The sequence below is a fragment of the Python bivittatus genome, unplaced genomic scaffold, assembly GCF_059951505.1.
Source record: "Python bivittatus isolate LINGU-HERP-01145 unplaced genomic scaffold, Pbiv_v1 ctg000350_np1212, whole genome shotgun sequence".
Taxonomy (NCBI): Eukaryota; Metazoa; Chordata; class Lepidosauria; order Squamata; family Pythonidae; genus Python; species Python bivittatus.
The window spans coordinates 514,339-538,888 of NW_028277074.1; the positions used below are offsets into that span (position 1 = coordinate 514,339).

The 24,550-nt window shown below is 36.5% G+C and overlaps 2 long non-coding RNA genes across 3 annotated transcripts in view; both read left to right on the forward strand.

Moving 5' to 3' along the window:
• The window catches only part of LOC148215103 (uncharacterized), a 41,379-nt gene extending 33,309 nt beyond the window's left edge, over positions 1–8,070 (forward strand). For both annotated transcript variants that reach the window (XR_015796735.1, XR_015796736.1), the window contains exons 2-3: positions 2,307–2,424; positions 7,754–8,070. This is a non-coding gene — a long non-coding RNA (uncharacterized LOC148215103). The remainder of the gene's footprint in view (positions 1–2,306; positions 2,425–7,753) is intronic.
• Positions 8,071–11,799: 3,729 nt separating this feature from the next.
• LOC148215104 (uncharacterized) lies at positions 11,800–22,704 on the forward strand. Its single transcript, XR_015796737.1, has 2 exons — positions 11,800–12,054; positions 21,999–22,704. It is a non-coding gene; the product is annotated as an uncharacterized LOC148215104 (long non-coding RNA).
• Positions 22,705–24,550: the final 1,846 nt, after the last annotated feature.

A 24,550-nucleotide genomic window follows, 5' to 3' on the forward strand; every position in this document is an offset into this window, starting at 1 on the left:
TAAAAATTCATCTTCATCATCTATCAGTTGGTCCAAAGTCAATATCCCTGCTTCCATCCAATTTTTCCATATCACCATCTTTTTCCCAATTTTTAATGTTGGGTTGCCTCATAAAGTCAATTTAGCATGGGAAAAAAAACCAAATCTTTTTTTATTAGACATTACATTCCATAGCTTTCTGACATAATTGTTTCCAGAGATGCTAGATTCTCACTAATAAGTATAATGAACAGGGTAGGAATAGAAAAACAGTAATTAAATAAAGAATTTCCTAATAGTATAATCTACAAGACAGCTTCTATCCATTTCTGCATATGATTTCTTAATTCAGTATTATCGACACTATGCCAACACATATCTAAAGTGTAAAACATCCAAAATGCATGTCTCATATTAATTTATCCATAAATATATGAATTTGAATTACAACCAATGGATGTAATTGTTTTAACGACTAAGATGCTCCTCTTTATTTTCAAGAAAGCCAGCCTTTTTGTATATACTTCAGCCAATGTTGTCATCCCTGCACTATACAGTGCTAATGGGCTGATTATTTCATTCAGCATAATGGGGTGAAGGCAGTCAGGGGAACATTCTGTTCTTAAGCTGTTCCCAGAACTATCACTTCAAAGAGCTTTAAATACCTTTGCAAAGGAAGTTAAAGCAGTCATAGGTCTTTTCATGCCAAATACACTGGAGGAAAACATCTGTTATTAAATGAAAAAGGGAAGCTAAAGAAATACTACTTTCTGAAAAGGAACAGGCAAGCAAAGTCTTTTTAAATATGGGTGTATTTCCATTTCTGGAACAGCATCCCCCCAGAGGTAAGGATGGCGCCCCTTCTCCTAGGGTTCAAGAAAGCTTTGAAAACCTGGCTTTGGTCCCAGGTCTGGGAGTGTTGTTTGTTATTTGTTTAATGGCCCTTGTTTTGTTTTGCGGATTTTGTTACTAGAGCATGTTAGTCCAGGCTGTCTGTTGATTTAATATTTTTAGTTGTTTCTATGTCTCTTTTCATTTTGTGCACTGCCCAGAGTCCACTGGAGATGGGCAGCCTATATATATATATATATATATATATATATATATATATATATATATATATAAGTAAATGCCATGCAAAGCAGGGGTTGGTCATCCTATTTTAAAAACAAAAGAGATACATGGAGTAAGAGTTTTCCCAGGTCTTTTTCTTCACCCTGACTTGTTTCTGTATTACTTGACTCTACAGATAATGGATATATGTAGAAAGAAATATGCTAGGGAAAAATTTAAATATTTTGTGGTCATCAGTGCTCATATCAGTCACTACCATGCCTACTGTGTTATTGCAGATTTATGTTTTACCTTGATTTTAGGTTTTTAATACATTTTGGGGGGTTTCTTTAATGATGTAAACTGCTGAGAGTCATTTTTTTAATAAATAAAATAAAATGTAGAGATATTATTTTATAAAGAATTTTGTAGATCTGTGAACATTTGCTTGTAAGTTAAAGTAGGAAATTACAATTTATGAAAAAGGAACACAGGGAAAGCAATATGTAAAACAAATTAAGAGAGAAACAATAATATTTAACAAATCAGTTAGTTATGAAACTGTAATTCCAATACAATAAATAAAAATAAAATAAAATGAATAAACAATCCCCTCTAAGGAATTAACATACTAAATTGACATAATTTAAATTCTAAGTGTTATGAAATCTGTGCCAAAGGGAGGTATTATTTCATTTTTACATTAATAGTTCTTTTCAAAAATTGATCAATTATATAGTTCTTGAAACCAGTCTTTGCTATCCAGGGCAATAGTACTTTTCCAATCTCTCAGTATAATTATCTTGGCTAATTCCTGTACTTGATATAACCAGTATTCCTAAAATATTCTGCAATTTGTGAATAGAATTCAAAATAACATTAACATCTTTAACTTGAAAGACAGTTACAACATTGATTTATTATTTTATCTGCCACATAAGGAATAGACTGATGCATATTTAGAAAATTTTCTGTGACTGGTATGACTCTGAAGTTCATCTGCATGCTCAGCCCTCTCCAACATTAATTGTAACTGGTGCCTTTTCCTCAGGAGAGGCAAGTATCTATATAATGTCCACTGCAACTGTGAACAGATAATTGAAAATCCTCCATTATTTTTATAGACAGAGAAATTGTAAAAAGCATTTCAAAGAATTTCTTTTTGGGGGGGGGGTTGAGTATGAGAAATTATGCAAAAATGTTTTGGGCAATTGTCAGTACAGTAATACAATTTATCTTTCCTCCCCCATCTTTTTTTTTTTTTTTTTGTTCAGCTCCAAATGAATGGATTTACATATTGTCTAAACCAGTGTTTGGCTGGGGAATTCTGGGAGTTGAAGTCCACTCATCTTAAAGTGGCCAAGTTTGGACAACTCTGGTCTAAACCATTCGGTAAAAAGCTGAAGAAACTCTACTATGCTTTATCTGCACTGAGTACTAAAAAGTCTCCCTCACTCTTCACCATCTGAATGTTCATTTTCTAGTTCTTAATATGTATGTATGTACTGCATGTATGTGCATATGTGTGTGGAGAGAGAGGGAGGAGGAGAGGGAGAGGGAGAGGGAGAGAGAGGAAATGTTAGCCTCCCAGCTACCTTTACAATAGATGGAAAGCCATCAAGAGAGAGAGAGAAAGAGTTGTGTATGTATGTTTGTATGTATACACATACACACACACACATTGGAAAATCTGGATGCTAATAATGAAAAGCACATCGTTGCTTAATGCAGGACTAAAGGTAAACAGTCACAGTTTCTGTATTGGTATTAATGGTTTTGATTTTACTGGAAGTTCATAACAGTGGTATTAAAATGTCTGTTCCCTCTGTCCAAAAAGAACATCTAAACTTTAACTAAGCAGCTTAAATCCTGTACTTTCTTTACTCCACTCCAGTTTTGGTAATAGGAATTGTAATCCAATATGTCAGGAGGGCACTAAGTTGAAGAAAACTGTCCTAACTTTCACCTTAAATCCAATATATTTTAAAACCAAATAAGGAAGACCTTCAATTCACTGTGATAGGTTAAAACAAAATTCCCCTCCCTCTTCTCTTCCACTGTATCCAGATATCTTCTTAGCTGGATGTATATATCTGGAAATCTACGAAGTACAAATAAACGTTTGAAAATGTTTTATTATTTTTCATTATTTAGTCCACCCCATTTTAGCTTTGTCTCTAAGTTTAGGTCAGTATACCAACTGAACATTTTTTTTTCTCTTAAGTTTAAGATACCATATTTTATTTATTATATTTTATTCTACCTTTCCCATAAGGAATTCAGATTAGTGTCATGTATATTATTCTCATAACAAACTTGGATAATAGAATGGACAGATAGTGGTTAGTTCATATTGTGATATGCCATAATATTGTTAGTTTTGTTTTGGCTTGTCATATTGTCTGAACCCAGCAATTGTGGTTACTAAACCATGATTTATTGCTTAGTGTAGTGCATGAATCAGGTCAGCTATTTACTCAGTCCCATGCAGTGAATGCTGTTTGTCCTGTTCACTGAGTTGCCAAACAGGATAGCTAATAGGATTTTGCCAGGGAAGTCAATAGGAGGAAGAAAGGAATGACCAGAAAACTGGTCTAGAATTGTCCACTAAGTTGTGAAGGAAGAAAAACGTCCATTCCCTGAATAGCTGCTGATTGTGTAATGTGCGTCCTGATTGGTAGTGATTGTCCACTGTGGGGTATTGCATCCTGCTAAATAAACTGGAACTATTAAGAGGAATATAAGACAGCCTGACCCAGCATACAGGGAGAAGTAACAAGAGATTTGGGGAATTTGGCAGGGGGAGTCCTTAATTATTTCCTCACTAATACTTCACTAAGATGAAAGCCCAAGAAAAGAGTAACCCAAAGAAGTAAAAACAAGACACAGGAGAGCTAACAGTAACTGGTGTTTAACCACCCTTGGGGGTGGTTAGCTCCCTGACGACGCTCCCTGGAATTACTCGCCAACTCTCCATCTTTCTTGGAAACTATTTATTTTTAGGACTGTTTTTATATTGCATTTTAATTAATTTTATCTCTGTTGTAAGCCGCTCAGAGTCGTTTCAAAGAGATGGGTGGTGACAAATTTGATTGATAAAAAATAAATAAATAAATAAATAAATAAATAAATAAATAAGTACATACAGCCATCTAGATTTAGGTGTCTTCCACTCTCCTCTTCTGACAAACATTCTAAGGACATTTAAGCATTGTGCTACAATATACTATTTAAATAAACTAACAACATCACCAATTTTTACCAATTATGGCACAGATTTCTTTGTTTTAATTGTAAAATGTATCTCAGGAAGGCTCTGGCATTGTCACCTTGTAAAGAACACTCAATAAGGTAAGATCTAAGGTGAGGGGATTCAAAACTAGTGTGCTGTTTCAGATCCTGATCCTATGATTAGTAGCCATTTATAGCTCATGCTCATTTATCTAACCAAATTAACAAACCACTCCCTCCCCCCATTATAATAAAGATGTACCAAGGTCTATACAAAGAGACAGTTTGCTGTAGGGTTAAAGGCATCAGGCCAGAAACCAGGAGACTGAGCTCGAGTCCTGCCTTGGTCATGAAGCCAGTTGGGGCCAGTCATTCTCTCTCAGCCCCTGGGAAGAAGACAATTACAAACTGCTGCTGAAAATGTTGCCAAGAAAAACTGTAGGGACCTGTCCAGGCAGTCACCAGAAGTCAAGACAAACCTGAAGGCAGCAAGCAACCAAATAAATAAATGGGACTATACCAGATTTGTTGTAGTGTTATATAAACCAACATTGCTTATCTCTTCATATAAACCCCAAGATAATTCAGACAGAGAGACAGATAGGCAAAATATGTAAATAAAATATTTTTTTAAATGGTCATTTAAGTATCTTAATTGCCTTGGAAATTAGACAGGCAAGCTTTCTCAAAGAGGCCTTAAGCACTTTTATTCTACTGAGGCTCAGAAAAACAGGGGGAACTTTTCCAAGCAATTTAGCATTAGAAGTTGAAGTGGCTTTAGACACTGTGTTCAAACTATGTCTTGAAGAATGGCATTCAACACATCTTTTCATCCTGGGTGTGCTGTGCCACTTTGTAGTGGCACTTAGGATTCCTCTCTGACTTTTTTGATAGCACACAAAGTTTTCATTTGGGCCCAACAAATTTCAGAAAATACCCTCATTTTTCAGTGTTTTTATCAATTTCTGTTTACCATTGCCTGAAAGTAGTCATTGCAACATGTGAATGCTGAAGGAAATGTTATTTTAAAACTATGTAGAATAAATATTGCACAAGAACTGTTAGTCACTCTCTTTAAAAAGATAAACAGTTCAGACAAGGGAGGTTAAGTACTTTCCTGGTAAGTTATTTCTACTCAACTTACATCATCAGTTTGAAGATGTCAGCAAGTTTCCAAGAAGGATATTCAGTTATATGCATATGTTTTGGTTGCCCTGGTCAGTGAACAGAAGCTGACACAACCTCCACATGGTATGAACTTAAGCGTGACATCTTGTTACTATTGATGTCTAGTGTATATAAGCCACAATGGCCATGAATGGCAGTGCTAAGTGACTGGAGAGGAGGAAGAGCATGGCTACAATAGCCTCAACTAACCAATAGGATTTTGGCAGATGCGACCCCTGATTGCATAATCACCAAGATGGTGAAGGAGGTGCCAGATATTGTTTAAACAGCAAGAAATGTGTTTGGAGAAGAGAGAAAATACTACTGAAAATTGGAACAGCTACGAACAAATTCAGGCTGCCTCCAGAATAGAGCGAGGATGAGTGAAAAGCTGTGTCCTAAGGACATCTCTGCTAAAAACTGTTAGCAAGGCATCTCTGAACTATGATTACCAAGAAAGAATGCAGAAAGAGTCCAGTGTCTGTTACAAGTGCCTAAATGCAAAAAAGAATGCCAGTTAAGGGTTTTTATATGTAAGCTAAGCTAATGTATCAGCTTTGCAGCTAGCTATGTATTTTTGCCTTCCCACCCTTGGAGAAAAATGCCAGCTAAGTTTTGTTTATCTCTTAACAGTCACAAAATGCTACAAACCATTTGATGTCTATTGGGCTGCTAAACTATAGCTCTTTGCATGGTTACTGCATCCAATAACATTATGGTGTGAAAACAATATTATAGTTTTCAGATCTATATTATTACACTGATAAATATATGGTTTGTGTAACTTTCAAAACGCATGTTTTCTAAATAGTAGAGGAAAATATATTTAAACACTTTTAGCATACTGAGCAGAATGTACAAGCGTACATCACCTATATATGACATGTACATGTTGTTTTCTAATTCTAATGTGACATAGATTCAAAATTATGTCATGAAAAGTTTTTTTGAAATGTATACGCTAAGTAAAATAAAGGCTTTATAAAGAAACAGAAGTTTCTACCCTATTACAACAGTCCAGTTAAATGATCAAGTACTGCATCCATTTTTGTTGGTTTAATATAATTGATAAGGGAAAACTGATATGGAATAGTTTCTATGGAGCAATTCCCATACAAATGTTCATGGAAATTAATAGGGACTGTATCTCTACCACATCGGAATATGAATATGAATGAAAATGAATGAAAATGGTGATGATTTTTTTCAGAGGCCAATGGTTCTGAACATGCAACATATGGAGAATAGACTGGTTTAAAATGATAGCAAGGAAAAAAAAAAAGATGAAGGTAGCCAGAATATTTTCAGAGGATTCAAAGCCATTTAACATATAATAGAAAGTTATCACTGTGATTATTTAAAAATAACCCTAGAAAAAAGACCACAGGACTTTGTCCCATGGGCCTTTGATTCTGAAATCTGAGATAAAGGGGAAAAAGACAGAGGAAAGAAGGGGAGGAAAGATCCTACTTAATCTTATCTCTTCTTTCATTCCCTTCCTCTGTTATTTCTCCTATATCAATATATAGTTGTTTGAGTTGCAAATAGTTACTGTCTGCAATATTATACAAGTGGTGAGTGAAGATCATCTTCTCTGATTAGGGGGCCTGATCCAAAGTTCCAGAAACATGCTGCTCAAATCTGGGTTGCTTTGGTGCTAGTCCAATCTAATCTGAATCCTGGATACAGAGTGAGATTCAGAAGAATGAAGTCTTGTTTTCCCATAATCCCATATCTTTGGTGTTTTTTTCAGGACAGTGGAATAAAATCTGCAGACAAACTAGACTCTTAGGAAGGGATGAAGTCTGCCCGATTTCACAGATGATGTTATAAGGATTTTATTTAAAATCTATTGTTGTTTTAAAATACTTACAACTTTGTAAGCCCCTCCAGGAACATTCTGTCCATATTTTAGACAGATATGCTACAGGAGTTTTGTACAAAGGGAAGGGGTGTTTGTAAGGAATAATAATGCAATTTTCTAAATGCACAGGACTGATGCTCAGCATTAAAGTGGAAGTACAAGATTTAATTCACTATTTATTTACATAAAATAAATAAGTCAGGTCTGCTAGCTAATGTAGAACATTCCAAAATATTATCACACATCCACTCAGAACAAGAGACTAGATAGAGTAAGTGTTCTTTTAATCTGTTAGATCTCTCAATTCCAACAAGATGCTGTAATTTGGGCAATGGATATGAGCTGATCACAAGGATCTTTCTTAGCTGCTAATCACTGATTTCTATAGTCTTCCTCACTCCTCCCCCAACCAGGGAATTTTACATAAATTGTTAATATGTTTTTCCCCTTTTCGTTTAGGTGGTTCAGCACCTTCCCTTGTAGCACATTAGAATGCCAGAAAAGCAGAAGAATGAATGAAGCTTTCCAGAAGTGGATCCAGGGAGTGGATTGTAAGAGGATACAAAATTGATAAGGTTGTCATGGATGTCAGTGTGGTATAACTATTTTGCTTTGAAGATTTATTTGTGTCTAAAAGTATAATGTCTGTTTTAAGGCACGTACTTCAATTTCACTTGTGTCCCCACACTCCATCATAATGGCAGTAAATTCTGACAACTATTTGTAGCAATTGTAGCTGGGCCTGACACTTGCAAATACAAAATAAAGGGTTTGAAGCCTACAGATTCTAAGTGATGATTTAATTATATATTTTCCTATTATATTTTGAACATTCACAAAATGGGCAATTCATTTGTGTCTACCATGCATCAATGAAACATCTCAGTATGTGGTGTCATGTATCATAGGTAATGTAAGTTATGTTTGCCCACAGTATCTGAAATGTATTTAAATCACATTAAATGATGAAAAAAAATTTCCATACATTAATTAAGCTACTCATTTTGGAAATTATTCTGGATTGACAGATGTCAACAATCAAATAATTAGCCAGATGGCACGGAATATCTCCTACATTGTTTGCTCAAACCTGTTGTTTACTCAGACTTTAAAGAGAATATCAGTGTGACATAGAGAGATTCTTAAAAGTGGCACTGTGTTTTATAATCATCTATATAAATATTAGGAGAAACATATTCAGGCAAACCAACAGGAAATACATTTATTGGGTATTGGGCACTACCCAATAAATTTAACAGGGTTGCAGCCATCCAATGTCAACTAATCTCCCATTCTTCAAAAACTATTCCTGCGTAATGCAATTTTTGAAACAGTATTTAATCCTGGATAAAATACTTAATGATTTAAATGTCCTAATATTAAAAAAAGTTTTTTTAAAAAAATAATATTAAAATATATATATATATTTATTAGTATAATGATGTAAAAGTCATTTTAATTCATGGTTATCTCTGACAAAAACCTACCATTTTTATCAGGAATAAGAGCAAGAACATTGGCATAAGGACCCTGACATTTAACAAGAGGAAAAACAAACAATAGCTATACTTCCATTGGCAAAGAATCCAGTTTTGTTCTTTCAAGGGAAACTTTGGTAGAGGAGCAATTTTTCTGAGGTCAATGAATCTGGCAGATAGCAGTGGTTTGAGGTGTATATATATATATATATATATATATATATATATATATATATAAACTAATCTACAGCATCTTTTTTATCCTGCATCTTCCACTTTGTCAGTTTGGTAGATGCTTATAATACAATTTCTTATATGCATATATATCAATTTTATGATTTATTAAATATATGTTGGGTGATCAGGAGATTTATATTAATTATCAATTATTTATGTATCTAGCACTGGTTTAGTTATTCAATAATGGAATGATTTCCTTGTCTGGCAGCTGTCTTGTGAACTCTGTTATTTATAAGACATAAGACACAGTAGTTGGGTAGTTCAGGATTCTGAACTTAGAATTTGCATTTCTTCTAAGTTATGTAACTGATTTGAAAACAGTATTTTAATTATTTATTGATTACACATAATTATTTATTACTGATAATACTAGGCCACTTTTCAATATTGTTTTTTTTTTCAAAGTGGCTTGCTAAATGGATCAAATGTTAAAACAAAACAAAATTAAAAAGCAGCAATATTATTAACCATCAAAATTAAAAACTCTAAAAATATAAAGTGAAATTTATTTATCTATTTACTTACTAGATTTATAAGGTCACCCAACTCAAACAATGTGAGTCTGGGCAGCATACAACAGAAAAACAAACAAACAAACAATAAACCAGAAAAAAAAAACCAAGTAACATAAAACAAGCACATTATATAAATATAAAATGGTGACCAAGCACAATAATACAAACAAATCATACTTTCAAATTAGCCAGATAAAAATAGTAAAATAAAATCTCAGCATGAATACCGAAAAACCCATCTTTGTTAAGGTCAGTCCTAAATTTAGTAAGTCTAGTAGACTTGCCTGAAAATTAGCAAAAAATTCCCAACCCTAGAAGATGAAATTCCACAAATAAGGGTAATACTGAGAAGATATTATTCACTATGCCTATCAATAACAGGATATTGAGGAGGGATTTTTTATCAGTTTGTAAATCTTAAATTGATGCAAGCAGGGTGTTTTAGGTGACCTCGTCTCAGCTCTTTGAACTGAGCTCAGAAGCCAACAGGTAGCAAATGCAGTTGGAAAATACTGGGTGCAACACACTCTAAATGTCTTCCATCTGCCAGAGGTACTCTATCTAGTGCATGTCTGTAGAAGAAGCCAGAATAAGGTACCTTTTAATGGAGATATCATATGCAGTACTAGTTAAAATGAATAGCTCTTTCTTATTAACTTGTTTGGGGCAATGAACAATAAGGTACAGATTGGGAATAGTTAGCTCAACAGGTCCTGACAGTCACAAGCAACTGGAGAGAATTAACTCTAACAATGTTAAAAAGTCAGTGATTCCGTTTAAAAGATTAGCATGTTTATTTAACCCCTAAATGATGTATTTGATTTGTAAACTCAGATTTGAGAGATTTGAGATGAAAGTCCTAGCTGCTGCCTTTTCATTTCAAGATGCTTATAAAAAATTATGATTTTTTCCCCAAATATTCTGACATCAGCATTATGTCTCTATGTTCTGTTAAATAGATTCCTTTGTCTTATTATAGCACATCTTTGCCGAATATTGAGGCTGCATTGCATCATTAATAAATTGGTTTATGCTTAATTTTCGTATCTGCAAACTTTTTGTCTTAGCTGATAGCTTGATGCCTAATTCAAGGCACAACAGCTCCATATTAGTGCAAACCATCACAAAGTCACTAATAAAACTGAATAAAATGAGGACATCCAATCCAGTGGAATACTATCAGCAAACCTCATGGCTGAGCAAGGACCTGAACCCTGGTTTCTTTGCTCCAAATCTAGAACTGACTCACTTTCTACAGCATGCAGTGGTATTCACTTATTCTACCCATCTTGTGCATCCTAATACAATCCAACTGCTAATCTGAATATTAAGGATATGTTCTTAATATTGTTAGCATATAATCTGTTTTTTTTTAAATATTTATTATTTTAACAACAGTCTTGGATATATTTTGGTAAGCAATGCCACCATTTTTGTTTTTTTGTTTTTGTTTTTAATTGGATTAATCAATAAATGAAGATGATGGTGATGGTGATTTTGTTCTGTTTAACACATTGCACGTGTTAAAGAAATCATATTTCTTGGGCTCAGAACAGCTATGAGGATCTCTTCAACAAGGTGCAGTGAAAGCCTGCAAGTTAAATTCTGTGTCCTTTATGTAATGTTCGCTAGGTGGCTTGCTAAATACCAAACATGTCATGTGGTTCTCCTGCAGGCATTCTTGTATAGAAATGGAATGTCAGACAGTCAGCTGGGTTTCAGGCATGCGAAATGCTGACACTAGTCTTTATTGACAGCCAGCTTGGAAGCATACTTTTGCCAATAACATGGACATCTCAGTCCTTCTGAAACTTGCAGCTTCAAATTTCAGTCTTTACCATAGCGGAAATGAAGCCTAGCAAAATCCTTCCTTCATCTTCTTTCACTGGGTTTTTTTAGTTCTTGGTTTTAGTTTTAGTTTTTATGGTTTGTAGTTTATTATTCTTGTGAGCTGCCCAGAGTTATACCCTAAGGTGGATGGCCATACAAATCTTATAAATAAATAAATAAATAAATAAATAAATAAATAAATAAATAAATTCCTTTGTATTTTGTTTCTCCCGCAACCTCTAGATATCATTTGTATGAAATTTGAAGAGGAATCTATTTTAATTATATTAATATCATAAATTACATCATATGCTAATGAGATATGAATAGACGATCATGCCATTCCTTTATTCACCTCTCCACTACCAGTTTCACGGAGCATGGAGAACAAGAGACAGGCAAGATTTTGTGCCTCTGACAGAGGGAATACAATCAATGATAACAAAGGTTAAATATATAAATTGAATAGAACTTTGAGCAGGAATAAAAGTTTTATATCAGCACTACCTGCCTCACCTTGTCAGGGCTCAGAAATAAGCAGCATTGGACCTCATTAGTACAGAACCTGGACAGGAGACCACCAGGGAATTCCAGATCTGTAGAACACACTGAAAAGGTGAAAAACACCCCAGAAGGATGCAGCAACCAACCACTTCTACTATTGTCAACCAAACTGTTTGGAAGTAGTCAGCTAGAGGTAAGCTTGGTTTGAACACACTTTGATAATTTGAAAAGCCCTGTAGGATTTATAGAGAATGGGGATAAAATAGAGAAGACAAAGACTAGGAAAACTAAGTTGAGTAATGGGGGGGGAGGGGCAAGAAGGGCAAGTGACAAAACATGTGACATGATGAAGTTATCAGCATCATGCATCAGGATACAAATATGTAAGGGTGGATTTTGCATTATATCACTATGCACATGTTGCTTTGACTCAATCTTGGTTTATTTGGGAGACCAATGAAGCAAAGCATATACAGTATACCAAGACTGTAAAACAAAGAATGGCAAGATTTGGTGGTCGTGAGCTGTACTTAATGTATTTTGAAAGAGTGATACTACAGGACTTATAATAATGAGAAATGGGTGGGCAGAGACAGGGTTTTCAGTTTTTCCTCTTAGCTTGTAGGAAGACATTTGTTTGTGTGTTTGCTAACTACCTAAATGATTTTAAACTGATTAAACTAATTATGTGGGGCATTTGACCTCATAGGACTACAGAAAAGACAGGTTGAGGGTTTCAGGGAGCTTCAAATTGCTCTCTCTTACTGAAACATATCCTTTGTTGGCTTCAGGAATACATCTCATATAATCAGTTTGAAATGTATTTTTTGAAGGATCTTTCAGTTTTGTTTTGTTTTTAACTTCATACCTCTAAATTTTTGGAGTTGACAATTCCCATCATTCCTGGTAATTGAATGTACAGGATTATGCTGATGGAAATTGTAGCTGGAACCAGGAGGTGAGTGGAAGGTTGCTTCCTCTATTAATTTGTGTCCTCATTTTGGCATAAATCTCTGGAGGAAAAGAAACTTGGTTCCAAAATTTATTTTTCTCTACTGGTATAATAGGGGACAATCTTAACCGAAGTCAGCAAATCTGTGTTAGCCACAGTACACTGAAGAACTACCCAAATAAGCAGCCCTAAAGGCTGAGGATACAGAATCCCATTAAACAGCCTGTGATCTCATAACTTAATCCACATTTCTTAAAAGGTTATTACAATTTTTTAATAATAATTCAAAATGTAGACAGGCTTTTGCATAGCCACTACTGTTGGTTAAATGTTTATAATATGCTTCCTAAACTGCTTCATTCCCATAAACAAACAAAAGCAATTTAAAAATTCCTGTATCTATGATGACCTCCAAGTGGTGATTTCTCCAACAAACAGAGTTGCTTTGTTTTTCAAATGACCCATTTTAAAAAATGCATTTAATGAGAAGCATGACTAGGCATGGGTTGCTCAACCTTTTATGCCTAATGCTCTCTAGAGAGCTTTTAAAAACCACTGTTCTTGGCAAGGCAGAACCTCAAACACTAAGAGCCTCAGTTAGAGACATGACTCACAAATGAGTGTATGTGCGTGTCCATGTGTGCATGCACACGTGCATGTGTGTGTGTGTAGCAGTAAATCAAGGAATGTACTCTCCTTGTGTGAAATTATGCTGCTTAAAGTGCAAATCATGTTCACCATGTTGTTTCCTCTATTTTTTCTCAATCTGTATAATGTTACAATGTATGTAGAAAATATACATTTACACTGGCTTCCTGTTGTAGAAAGCAATTCCTGTCCTGTTGTGTATACTGTATATACACATACACATGCACATACATACATATCATATTAGAAATACACACACACACACACATATACACACACGCACACGCATACATACACTGCATGTGGCTATTCAGTGGGGGAAAGTCAACTGATATTCTGAAGTGTCTGGGCCAAATGATCATTTTCCAGCTCAGGGTCTCTGAAATCAATGACTTACCCTGCTGTGCTGACTTGGCAAATATTCAGAACCAACCCAGATGCTTCACACTTTCAGCCGATTACAGAATCTGCTGTTTCACATCCTTATTCCTGAAGTGGACTCTGAGACTTAAGTATATTGTATATTGATAATATTAGCTCACTAAGTTAGACCACAGCCTTAGTACTACCCATTAAAAATAATTATGGAGGGATCTTTCCTTCCTTAATAGAGGTAGAAGATAGAGAAGAAATGAGGGGAGGGGGTTTACAAATGGAAAAGCACAATGTCTGTATCTGCTATAAAATCCATGGAATTAAAGAATTGGAAATGACCTTAGAGATCATTTCATCCAACTCCCTCTTTAGTGCAAATTGTACTATGATTACCATTCAGCCTCTGTTTGAAGACATTTGGTGAAGTAGGACTTAACCACTTCATGTGGCAGCATTTTCCAATGGCTGATAATTCATAGAGTCAGGGAGTTCCTCCAGATGTTTAGCCTGAACCTCCTTGAACTTTTAACCTATTGGTTCTGCTACTGACCTTTGGAGCAATAGAAAATAATTCCACTTCTCCTCCTCTGTGACAATCCTTCATATATTTTAAGACAGCTATCATATCTTTCCTCGGTATTCTTTTTTGTAGGCTAAACCTACCCAAATGTTTTAATCATTCCTTATAAGGCTTGGTTTCTAGATGCTTTATCATCTTAGTAGCCCAACCATGAACTTGTTCCCATTTGTCACTGTCCTTTTTGAACTGTCATGTCCCAAACTAGGTACAGTTTTCCAAGTAGATTCTGACCAGGCCAGAACAGAGTAGTACAATTATTTCCCTTTTATTCCATGAATAAAATAGAGCAATAGCATAATAAAAGCCCTAGAGACTCTGACCTAACATACATATTTACATATCCATCAGGCTAGTGTTTCTTGGCATAAGTACATGCAGAGTACAGAAAAAGAAAAAGAAATAAATGAGCAAAAGAAATTAAAGGCAGAATATAAAAGAAATGAAAAGGACAATTAAACATATCCAGTTTATAACTACACCATTCCGTGTATCTCCCCATACCTTTCTGGCCTTACTAACCGTACTTGCTTCCATTACATATGTTGTTTAAACTTCTCACCTCTTTCTTTCTGAGGATTTCATCTATTCCAGCCAGCCATGACTTTATCTATCTTTTGTCTCCTCTGAACTCATTCACTCTTCCTTCATGTATTTTTTTTGCAATTCAGTCTTCATATATTCTCATTATATGGTCAAACCACCTCAATGGACTTTTAATTGGTCATTCACTTTTGAATTAAATGCACATTCATTCAATCTCCATTTATTCTTGACCCTATCTCTCCTTGAACCACACTCAGTACTTAAATATCCCATTTTCATTACATGCAACTTACGTTTACATTTTCCTGATGTCCTCAAATCTCACTTTCACAACAAAGTGGGTCGACGCACATGCTTAGACACAACCATTTTCTTCTGACAAATATTCCTTGCAACAGACCACATGGTATCCTTTCTATCAATATTTGCATGTCTTAACATTTCTCCATCCATTTCCCCACCATCAGTAAACATTCTATCAATACACAGAAATGCACCTACTTTTCTAATTTTCCAGTAGGACAAAAGCAGTCTTATGGCCCGATCTATGCTTCCCATATGGTTCCTCTATTTTCAGGAGCAGTTTGACTGTGCCATAATTGTAGAAGACAAAGTGATAGTGATATACAGTTGTACCTCAAAGGACTGGTCTGGGGTTCGATTTGAAGCACAAGCTAAAGTTCAGGCCAAGAGGTTTTTGTTTATCTGTCCATTGTTTATTTTTGTTTGTTTGTTTGTTTGTTTTCTATTTTGCATCTAGCCTATCTATCATTCATGGCTTGGCTTGGCTTGGCTTTTTCTTTATTTCAGCCACAGAGATAACATTAGTGTGCAAAGCTTTAATAAGGCATATCTGTTGTTGAATACATGCTGCGCTGCTTACCTTGAAAGTGTATTCTGCTGAACGTTTTAATGGCCCACTGAGTTCAACCGATTGTCAGAAAATGCACGGGATACTTTTTCACTTTAGTTGGGAACCAAAACAAATCTTAAAATTATTCTAGAAGATGCAGGAATTTTGTGTCTGGAAACTGAAGTGATTCTTGGCAGCTGTTTTTTGGTTGAGAATACTGCATCAAAAGTAACAAAACATTTTCAGAAACAGTTCCTTTTATCCATCCAGAACTGCCTGGCACCAGGGTATGAAGAGACTGACATAGCTGGCACTGGAAAGAGATAATCTTTTTCATGGGACATATTGTTCTTGTTTGGCAGACATGGCCAAGGCAGAGTGTTATTCAGCAACATGGAGGCAATAGCTGCACACTGCTAAAGTAAAATAAAAAATGGTTGATCTTGGTTGAATGTGCCAAAATATCTCTTACATTAAAATCATCTTAGATGTTCAGACTCATATATTGTCTAGATGTAGGATTGTTAAGAAACTTAGCATTCAGGGATCATATTGGAAGTGAAACATATTATTTTGGCATATAGGGTCATTTAAATGCTTTTTCAGAGATGTCATAATCCAGTGACCCTGTTAGTGAATTGCTTAAGATACAACATTGGTTCAGCCAGATCTTGTGCAGACATATCCTGGAAGGTCAGCAATTAGGTGACTCAGCTAGGTTCCTTTCTCCCATTTTCCTAAGAATTGTGTTAACTGAGTCAGAGAAGAACAGAGTAAACAATAGACCTGTAGCAAAGCCTGAAAAAGATGTAGACACTGCGGAAATCTGAAGCTATGAGACTTGATGTTCCCTTGAAAACTGATGAGGAGTAATATCTATTAAAGATAATGCTAAAATTCAAGGTCCATTCTTTTGCTCAGTCTAGATGTAAATATAAATAAATATCATATAATAGAAATATCATTTACATTCAGCAGCATCCATTTATGGAAACCCAGCCTGGTGGAAGAAATCCCATCTGGAAAACAGAATACGTAACAGTCTTTTTAACTAGTTAGGTTTACAATGCAGTCTACTCATGTGTTCAGATGAACACATGGAAGGCTTCATACTTGGTAATAGATAGGGCTAACTTATTCTCTCCCTGCTGTTCTCATATTTAGCAGGAGGTCTGAATGTGCTGAGGCATGTTCATTTTTTCTTGAATGCATGTTCACCCCTCTCCATAATTCAGGACTCTAACCTGTAAGACAAATTGTTGTTCAACATTAGGATGAAGGGGATGAAGTAGTTGCTCTCCTCTCTATTTGTGACATTGTTTTATTATTCCATTCCTTTGAACTTGCTACCTTTCCCAAGAAGAAAAATACCAACAGCGTCACTCTGAGTCACGTTTTCATGTTCCTTGTTTCTTTCTTTGTTTTTGTAAGAGAAAATTGTGCATTGCTCCTTACATGTAGTTTAGTTTTATCTGATAGTAATTTTCAGTTTTCTTAAGTATAACACAAGGAATAAAATAAAAACATATTTTGAAGAATGTCTTCCTCTAACATTCTCTTCCCGTATCATTTGAGAACTGATGGCTCAAAACAATGGTTCTATCATGACATAAATCCAGAATTACGGGCGAAATCCTATACTTGTATAGTGTTGCCTTCAGAGAAAGGCCAGGATTATGGTGGTTGATGAACAGCAAGCAACTTGTTTTTTTTAAATCCTAGGCTTATTAGCTATGCTGGTCTATGACTGTAATAAAGATCTGATCTGATCTGATCTGATTTGATTTGATAGGTTTACTGGGTTCATAAGACACATTCCCATGATAAGATTCCTCTTACAATGTAAATCCCTCCAGAAAGATATGTGTGAGTGTGGATGCATGTGTGCATGCATGCACACGCACATGCGTGTGTACCTTTTCTAATTACAGGATTGTGGGTAAAGATTTGGTTTGGAAGTCTATCTCTATTTTCAGATATATGGTTCTGGGCCTGTTAAAAGATCATAGTACTGGAGTTGTACTGAATGCATGCAAGAATTTTAGATTAATAGAGCATGTTATTTAACCTATGTTGAAAGCAACCCACAAGTCTGGGAAGCTGGACTGAATAATAGTTCTGCCTTAGGTACCTCCACAATATTGGCCAATACTTGTTACTTGTTTCTAAATATTTTAATAATTTGTAAAACTGCCCAGAGTTTGCTGGGAGTCTGGTGACATACATTTAATAAATTAATAAATTAAATTAAATACTGATCTGATGTGCAAGATAATTTTATTTAGTTTTTGAGTTGTTTTCATAGGAACCAGGGCTTAGGAAACAAAGCTATAAACAGAATTGTTATAGAAGACAATTCTATAATAATAATAAGCATGATGGGCCATTATATAATTTGGATCTCTACCACAACATGACCAGAGAGATTTTATCCTGAAACTGAAGATATTATGGTATTGTGAGCCCATAAGCCTAGCTAGCCCTACATACTTCATACACAATGTTCTGCCCCCAGTGCCTTCTGTTATTCTACATGTCATTCTAGCTTTTCTAATCTACAATCCTATCCCATCAGTTGACCTATTCATGATAAAGGCTGTAACTACTTGTTTCAGGGCTACTTAAATCCTAAAATCCTCTGTGCTTAGGCAAGGCTAGGTATAACCTCATCTTAGGGATCCTACAATTTCCTACTAGGGTCAGATGTCAAGGGAGTTCTTGATTAGAAGATATGATCTCCAGGCATTAGTAGGTTCTACAGCCTTTTAAACTTCATTATTCCTACATATATCATCTAGTTAGCATTTCTTTGTTTTACCATTCTCAGCAACTAGTACTTGTTTTGAAACAAAAAGGTTTCATTTGCTTTTACTGTACCATGAGTCAATCCCTTTATTTTGTCATTGCTGTAAAACAATACACATATTTTGGCCTATAAGTAAATGCTGGAATGCTATGAATTATACTACCTGTTGAATGGATTCATATGTATCTGTCTGTCTGTCTGTCTGCCTGTCCATCTATCCATCCATCCATCCATCCATCCATCCATCCATCCATCCATCCATCTACACACACACATACAGGTAGTCCTCACTTAACAACCACAATTGGGACCAGAACTTAGGTCACTAAATGATGCAGCATTAAGCGAATCATCACATGACCAGACCCAATTTTACTACCTTTTTTGTAGTGTTTCTTAAGTGAATCATGCAATTCCCCATTGATTTTGCTTGCTGGAAGCTAGCGAGGAAGGTCGCAAATGGTGATCATGTGACCCTGGGACACAGCAACTGTCGTAAGTGCGAGCTGGTTGCCAAGCACCTGGATTGCAATCACTTGACTGGGGGAGCACTGCAACAGTCATAACTTCAGGCACCAGTCGTAAGTCACTTTTTAGCGCTGTCGTAACTTTGAACCGTCACTAAATGAATGGTCATTAAGTGAGGGCTACCTGTATTCATGTTCATCTGAGAGCCGATTGACAACTACTCAATATACACACCACACACACACATACACATAGAGAGAGCATTTCCCACCATATGTAAATACTCCCATTTTCTCAGTGAGGTTGTAAAAAAAAAAAGTTTGATTTACTTGTTTTAAAAGTTCTAGTAACTGTTTTGACAGATGGTGCTGTCAAAACAAACAAAAGGGATTAATACAGACATCAGATTAAGGCAGTGAGTCATCACTGTACAAAATGTGTACTCCTCGAATTAGGTTACATGACTCCGTTCTTAATTCTTCTCACTGTGTAGGTGTTTTAGATGGGAACCAGATGTGAAGTCTCATGGATACTGCAATATCTAGGGCAAGCCATAAGGAGAATGCCTCATATGGAATGTGACTGCTATGTGTTTGTCTGCTGGGCATGCATGTTAAGATTAAAGGAAATCTACTGTTACTTATCTCTATAAACGGACTGCCTCCACATGTTTCTTCTGCCATGCCTGCAATGGCTCAACATTAGGTCCTGAACTCTGTTCTCAGAACTTACACAGGTATATGTTCAAAATATATGCTGTACTTGTGATACAAATAACCCCTTCCAAAACTCATAAAAAAGGCATAAAATGAACACATTGCTCCTCTAATAAAAACTGTACTGGAAATGATTAGTCCTAAGATTGCAACACAACACAGCAAGGAATGTATACATGGGAGGGTGGATCTATGCATTACCACCTACATGTTTGCCAAGACTTTATCTGGATTTATTTGCATATGTGTAGGATTCTTTACATGATCAGCAGCACAGAACAGCAGCAGTAAAGAAGCAATTAATTAAGGGGGAAGTATTTTTGTAGCTTGGGGGGGGGGGATTGCAGGTACTGTTCACAATAATGGGATTTTTTATGATGATATTGTTATTTTTACCTTACCAAAATTAAGAAAGTTAAATTGAGAAACCAAATTCTCCAGGGCACCACAGAAATAGCACCATTATTATTTTACTTATTTTTAGTACACATACAGATAAACATTTCTGTGGAAGAAACTGGATACAGCCAGGTTTTGCACAGAACTTCCTTTACCCTTGAACCGAACAAAAGAGTGTGAATGCAAAGGGTCTCTATGGTATCCCCCATCCTATCACTGTTTTCATTCTCTGAGGGTTAGTTTAAAGCCAACCTACAGTTGTCCTCACTACCACTGGCTTCAAAGCACAGAGATCACCACACAGGGGCAATGGGGGCACCCTTCTGCTGAATAGTAGATCCACAAAAAACCAGTTCCCACCCTCCATTCATGGACTATTTGGTTTCGAGTTTACTGCTTTTTAAACAATCAGAATGCTTGCCTTGGGTGAGGTGGGGAATGCAAAGCTATCAAAAAGGCACTCCTTCACTCAATTTAAAATAGTAGAAAAATGCAACTATGGAGCTATCTGTGCAAAAGCCCAGGAGCTAGGAAGCAGGATGAGGTGATAAGTGATAGTTCCTACCACGGTAAAAATATCCCCCCCCCCCAACTTATACTTTCTGGTGCTTTCTGACCCTATACAGTCAACTTCCTAACAGATGTTTACATACCAGTATTGGTATTATTCTGTTCAGGTTTTCGGCTAAACACATGGAGGGCTGGATAGAAAACAGGGCTCTATGTGCACAGATCTGCCCTCTCCTCTATCCAAGCTATCTTACTGCTGCAAATATGAGTACAGTTATTCTTTGATCTCTGGCTGAAAAAGTGAAGATTGGGACAAACATGTGCAGTCCATTCTTTGCCAAGTGATCCTCCATTAGTTGAGATTAATTTCTTATCAGGAATTAACTAATAACATAATCAGAGAACTGTGATAAATGCAGCAGAAGCACATAGAAGAGTATGTAGAACTAATGATTTTTTGTAGAGCAACAGAACTAGTAAATCCACAGAAGTGGAATAACAACAGCTATGGAACAGGACAAAACGAACAGCAGCCACCTGGATAGAACTTTATCAACCATCTGTCAGGGATTCTTTAATTTGGATTCCAATTCAGAGAGAAGGGTTGGATTTGATGATCCGAATTGCCTTTTCAACTCTGTGATTCTATACAAAATATACTTTCATACTTTCTGCTTTGTTTTCCATCTTAAGATGGACTTCTGTACTCCCATATGTTAAAGAGTTTGTAGTACTATACTTTCCTCCTAATTTAAGTCAAAAAGGAAGAGTGACAATTCTTGTTAATAATGCTGGGATGACTGAACACATTTGTAATAAAATGACAACTGATTATTGAAGTTCCCCAAATAATAAACTTTGTTTGCATACAAATGAATGGGAGAGTCCTTTATTAATAACTATGGTTAGTAGATTATATTAGTACTATAAATATTTACGACACCTTGTAAATAATATACCCAATTTATGCATGAAAAGATAGAGTTTTTCAAATCAAAGTGGAGCTAAGAAGAAAATGATGAGGATCTCCTTTGTTCCCATGATGCCATATAATTTGCGCAAAGATTTACAGTCCTGGTTTTGCTGAGGCTGTTTTAAGGAGTTTCAGGCATATTCTGTATCTGCAGTTTCACATGCTCCAAAGCCACCTTTCTGACTTGGGATCTAAAGCACTGCACAACCTCGCTCTTGATCAGTCTAGTTTATCTTTGTCTTTGTTGTCCTTGTCTTCTTTTCAGGCAAGTGGGTCTTGAGACACTCTAATTTTTTTTCAATGTCTTTTCTCAGGTACTCGCATCATGTTTACTTGGATATTTTGAGAAAATTCCCCAAATCTGTGAGACCTTTTGCTCTAAGTAGAAGCTACGTGTGCCAGCAGAGAGCCCCTACATCTTACAAGTAGCAGAGGGAGGGGCAGACAAGAATTCTCTGCAAGAACTCCTCTTCTGTGGAATAAGACACCAAAATAAGGTCTATGTCCTCAGTATTGACATTCAGAAAGCTTGTTAATGCTTACAAAGCTGTTTTGAAGGGCTTTTAGGCATTGAGGAGTTGAAGCCCTGACCATTATTATTACTGAATATTTATAATTGATTATATATTTTGATGTTATTTATTTTTTATATTATTATTATATGTTAGCTTTGAAAGCTGCTTAGATTCTATTGACTGAAGCAGCATAAAAGCACCAATAATCAATCACATCTATTACAAAGAATAGAGTTGTTACTTTTTTAGATTTTCTGTCCCCTTTACCCCTAATTTTCAGGGACGATGTATAGATCTGACTTTCCCCCCTGCTTTTGCTTCTTTTATTTAATCTGTTTTCTAATTGATTCTGAATTCCAGAGTTTGCTTTTTTTAAATGTATATTGTATATATCTGGAAACTTAGTTTTAACAGAGCTTAACTATATTTTAGTCTTTTAAATTGTTTTTGTTTGTAGGAAAGTAGGATAAAATGTTTTAAATAAACAAATAATAGTGCCCTCTTATTTTGATGTATTCTTTCTGCTATGGATAAAACTGTGCCAGTCATTGTTTAAAATCAGGCTTTTCTGAAGTAAAAAATTTAATTTCTTGTAAAAACCAAGTAGCAAAACAAAAAATCAAGCCTCTTTTAAATTACTAGATACATGTCCCTTTCCAAGCCCTCAGATGCTGCTCTAAATTTTTGAAACAGCTAATCTCAAAATAATCTTAGATAATTAGGCACTCATCAGAATCTGAATTGTTGTCCTTCAGTGTTTCAACCAGCCATCCCTGTGCTACTAAATATAGCAATATAGCAAGACAGATTAAAAAAAAAAAAATTAGTGGGTTTGTCAATGACACTGGTGTCATTCCCAAAGGCATATATAAAAATAATAACTATCACACACACACACACACACACACTGTTCTTGTGGGCTCTAGCATTGTGATGGAATGTATCTATGAGGAGGAGAGTGATGTGGGAGATCAAGGCTATCAGGAAGGAGGGGGTGCATTCCAGGAGGGGAAAGGAGAGAAGAGGCAACACAGTCCTCAGGGGGAGCGTGAGAAGAGTAAGAGATTCAGGATAGCCACTCCCTAGAATCTCACAGGGTATACTTCTCTGCCCTTATCGCATCTGCTGAATGCCGCCCGGTGGCTGTGTTTGGGATCACTAGATCCCTCTTTGGTAAGGGGGACTTGGTGATTCATTTGCAGGGCTGCATGGAGGAATTTTCGGAGCATCTGCAGGACAAAATCAGTTGGATTCATTCTAAGTTAGACTCCAAATGTGGGGCAGGGTCTGGAGAGATACCAGGAGATCATCCTTACCTAGTTATCTGGGAAGAGTTTGATCCTGTTGATCCTGAGGAAGTGGACAGGATCCTTTGGACTGTGAAGGCCACCACTTGCCATCTGGACCCATGCCCCTCCTGGCTGGTGAAAGCAGCTTGGGAGGTGACATGTGGTCGGATCCAGGCAATGGTTAATACATTCTTGTGGGAGGGAGTGTTCCCAGCTGCCTTTAAGGAGCCGTTCCCCCTCCTCAAGAAACCCTCCCTGGATCCTACTGTACTAGACAATTTTCATCCAGTCTCCCACCTCCCCTTTTTGGAGAAGGTGGTTGAAAAAGTGGTGGCTTCACAGCTCCAAAGGGTTCTGGAGGAAATGGATTATCTGGATCATTTTCAGTCAGGTTTCGGGCCTGGATATGGGACAGAAACGGCATCAAGGAGAGCAAGGATGGTTGCACTTCCACCATCTCACTCCCACCAGAGATCATCTATAAGTGCAACCATCCTTGCTCTTCTTGATCTCTCAGCAGCTTTCGATACCGTTGACCATGGTATACTTTTGGGACGACTCAGGGAATTGGGGGTGGGCAGCACAGTTCTGTGTTGGTTCACCTCCTCTCTTCAAGGCCAATCCCAAACAGTGGTGATATGGGAGTGAGAGGTCCCATCCTCAGCCCCTCCTTTGTGGGGTGCTGCAGGGTTCTGTTCTCTCTCTGCTCCTTTTCAACTTCTACATGAAACCACTGGGTGAGATAATCTGCCATCATGGGATAAAGTATCATCAATATGCTGATGATACTCAATTATACATCTCCATTCCAGGTCCACAGTGATGCTGTGACCACCCTTTCGTGGTGCCTGGAGGCTGTAAGGGTCTGGATGGGGAGCAACAGGCTTTAGCTGAACCCTGGTAAGACGGAGTGGCTGTGGGTTAATGGCTCCTCTGTATCCGAGACTTTGTCATCTTTGGTGCTGGATGGGGTAGCACTGCCCCAAACAGACCCAGTGTGTAATCTGGGGGTCCCCTCATGGCTCCTGCTCGAAGAGCAGGTGGCAGCCGTGGCCAGGGGGG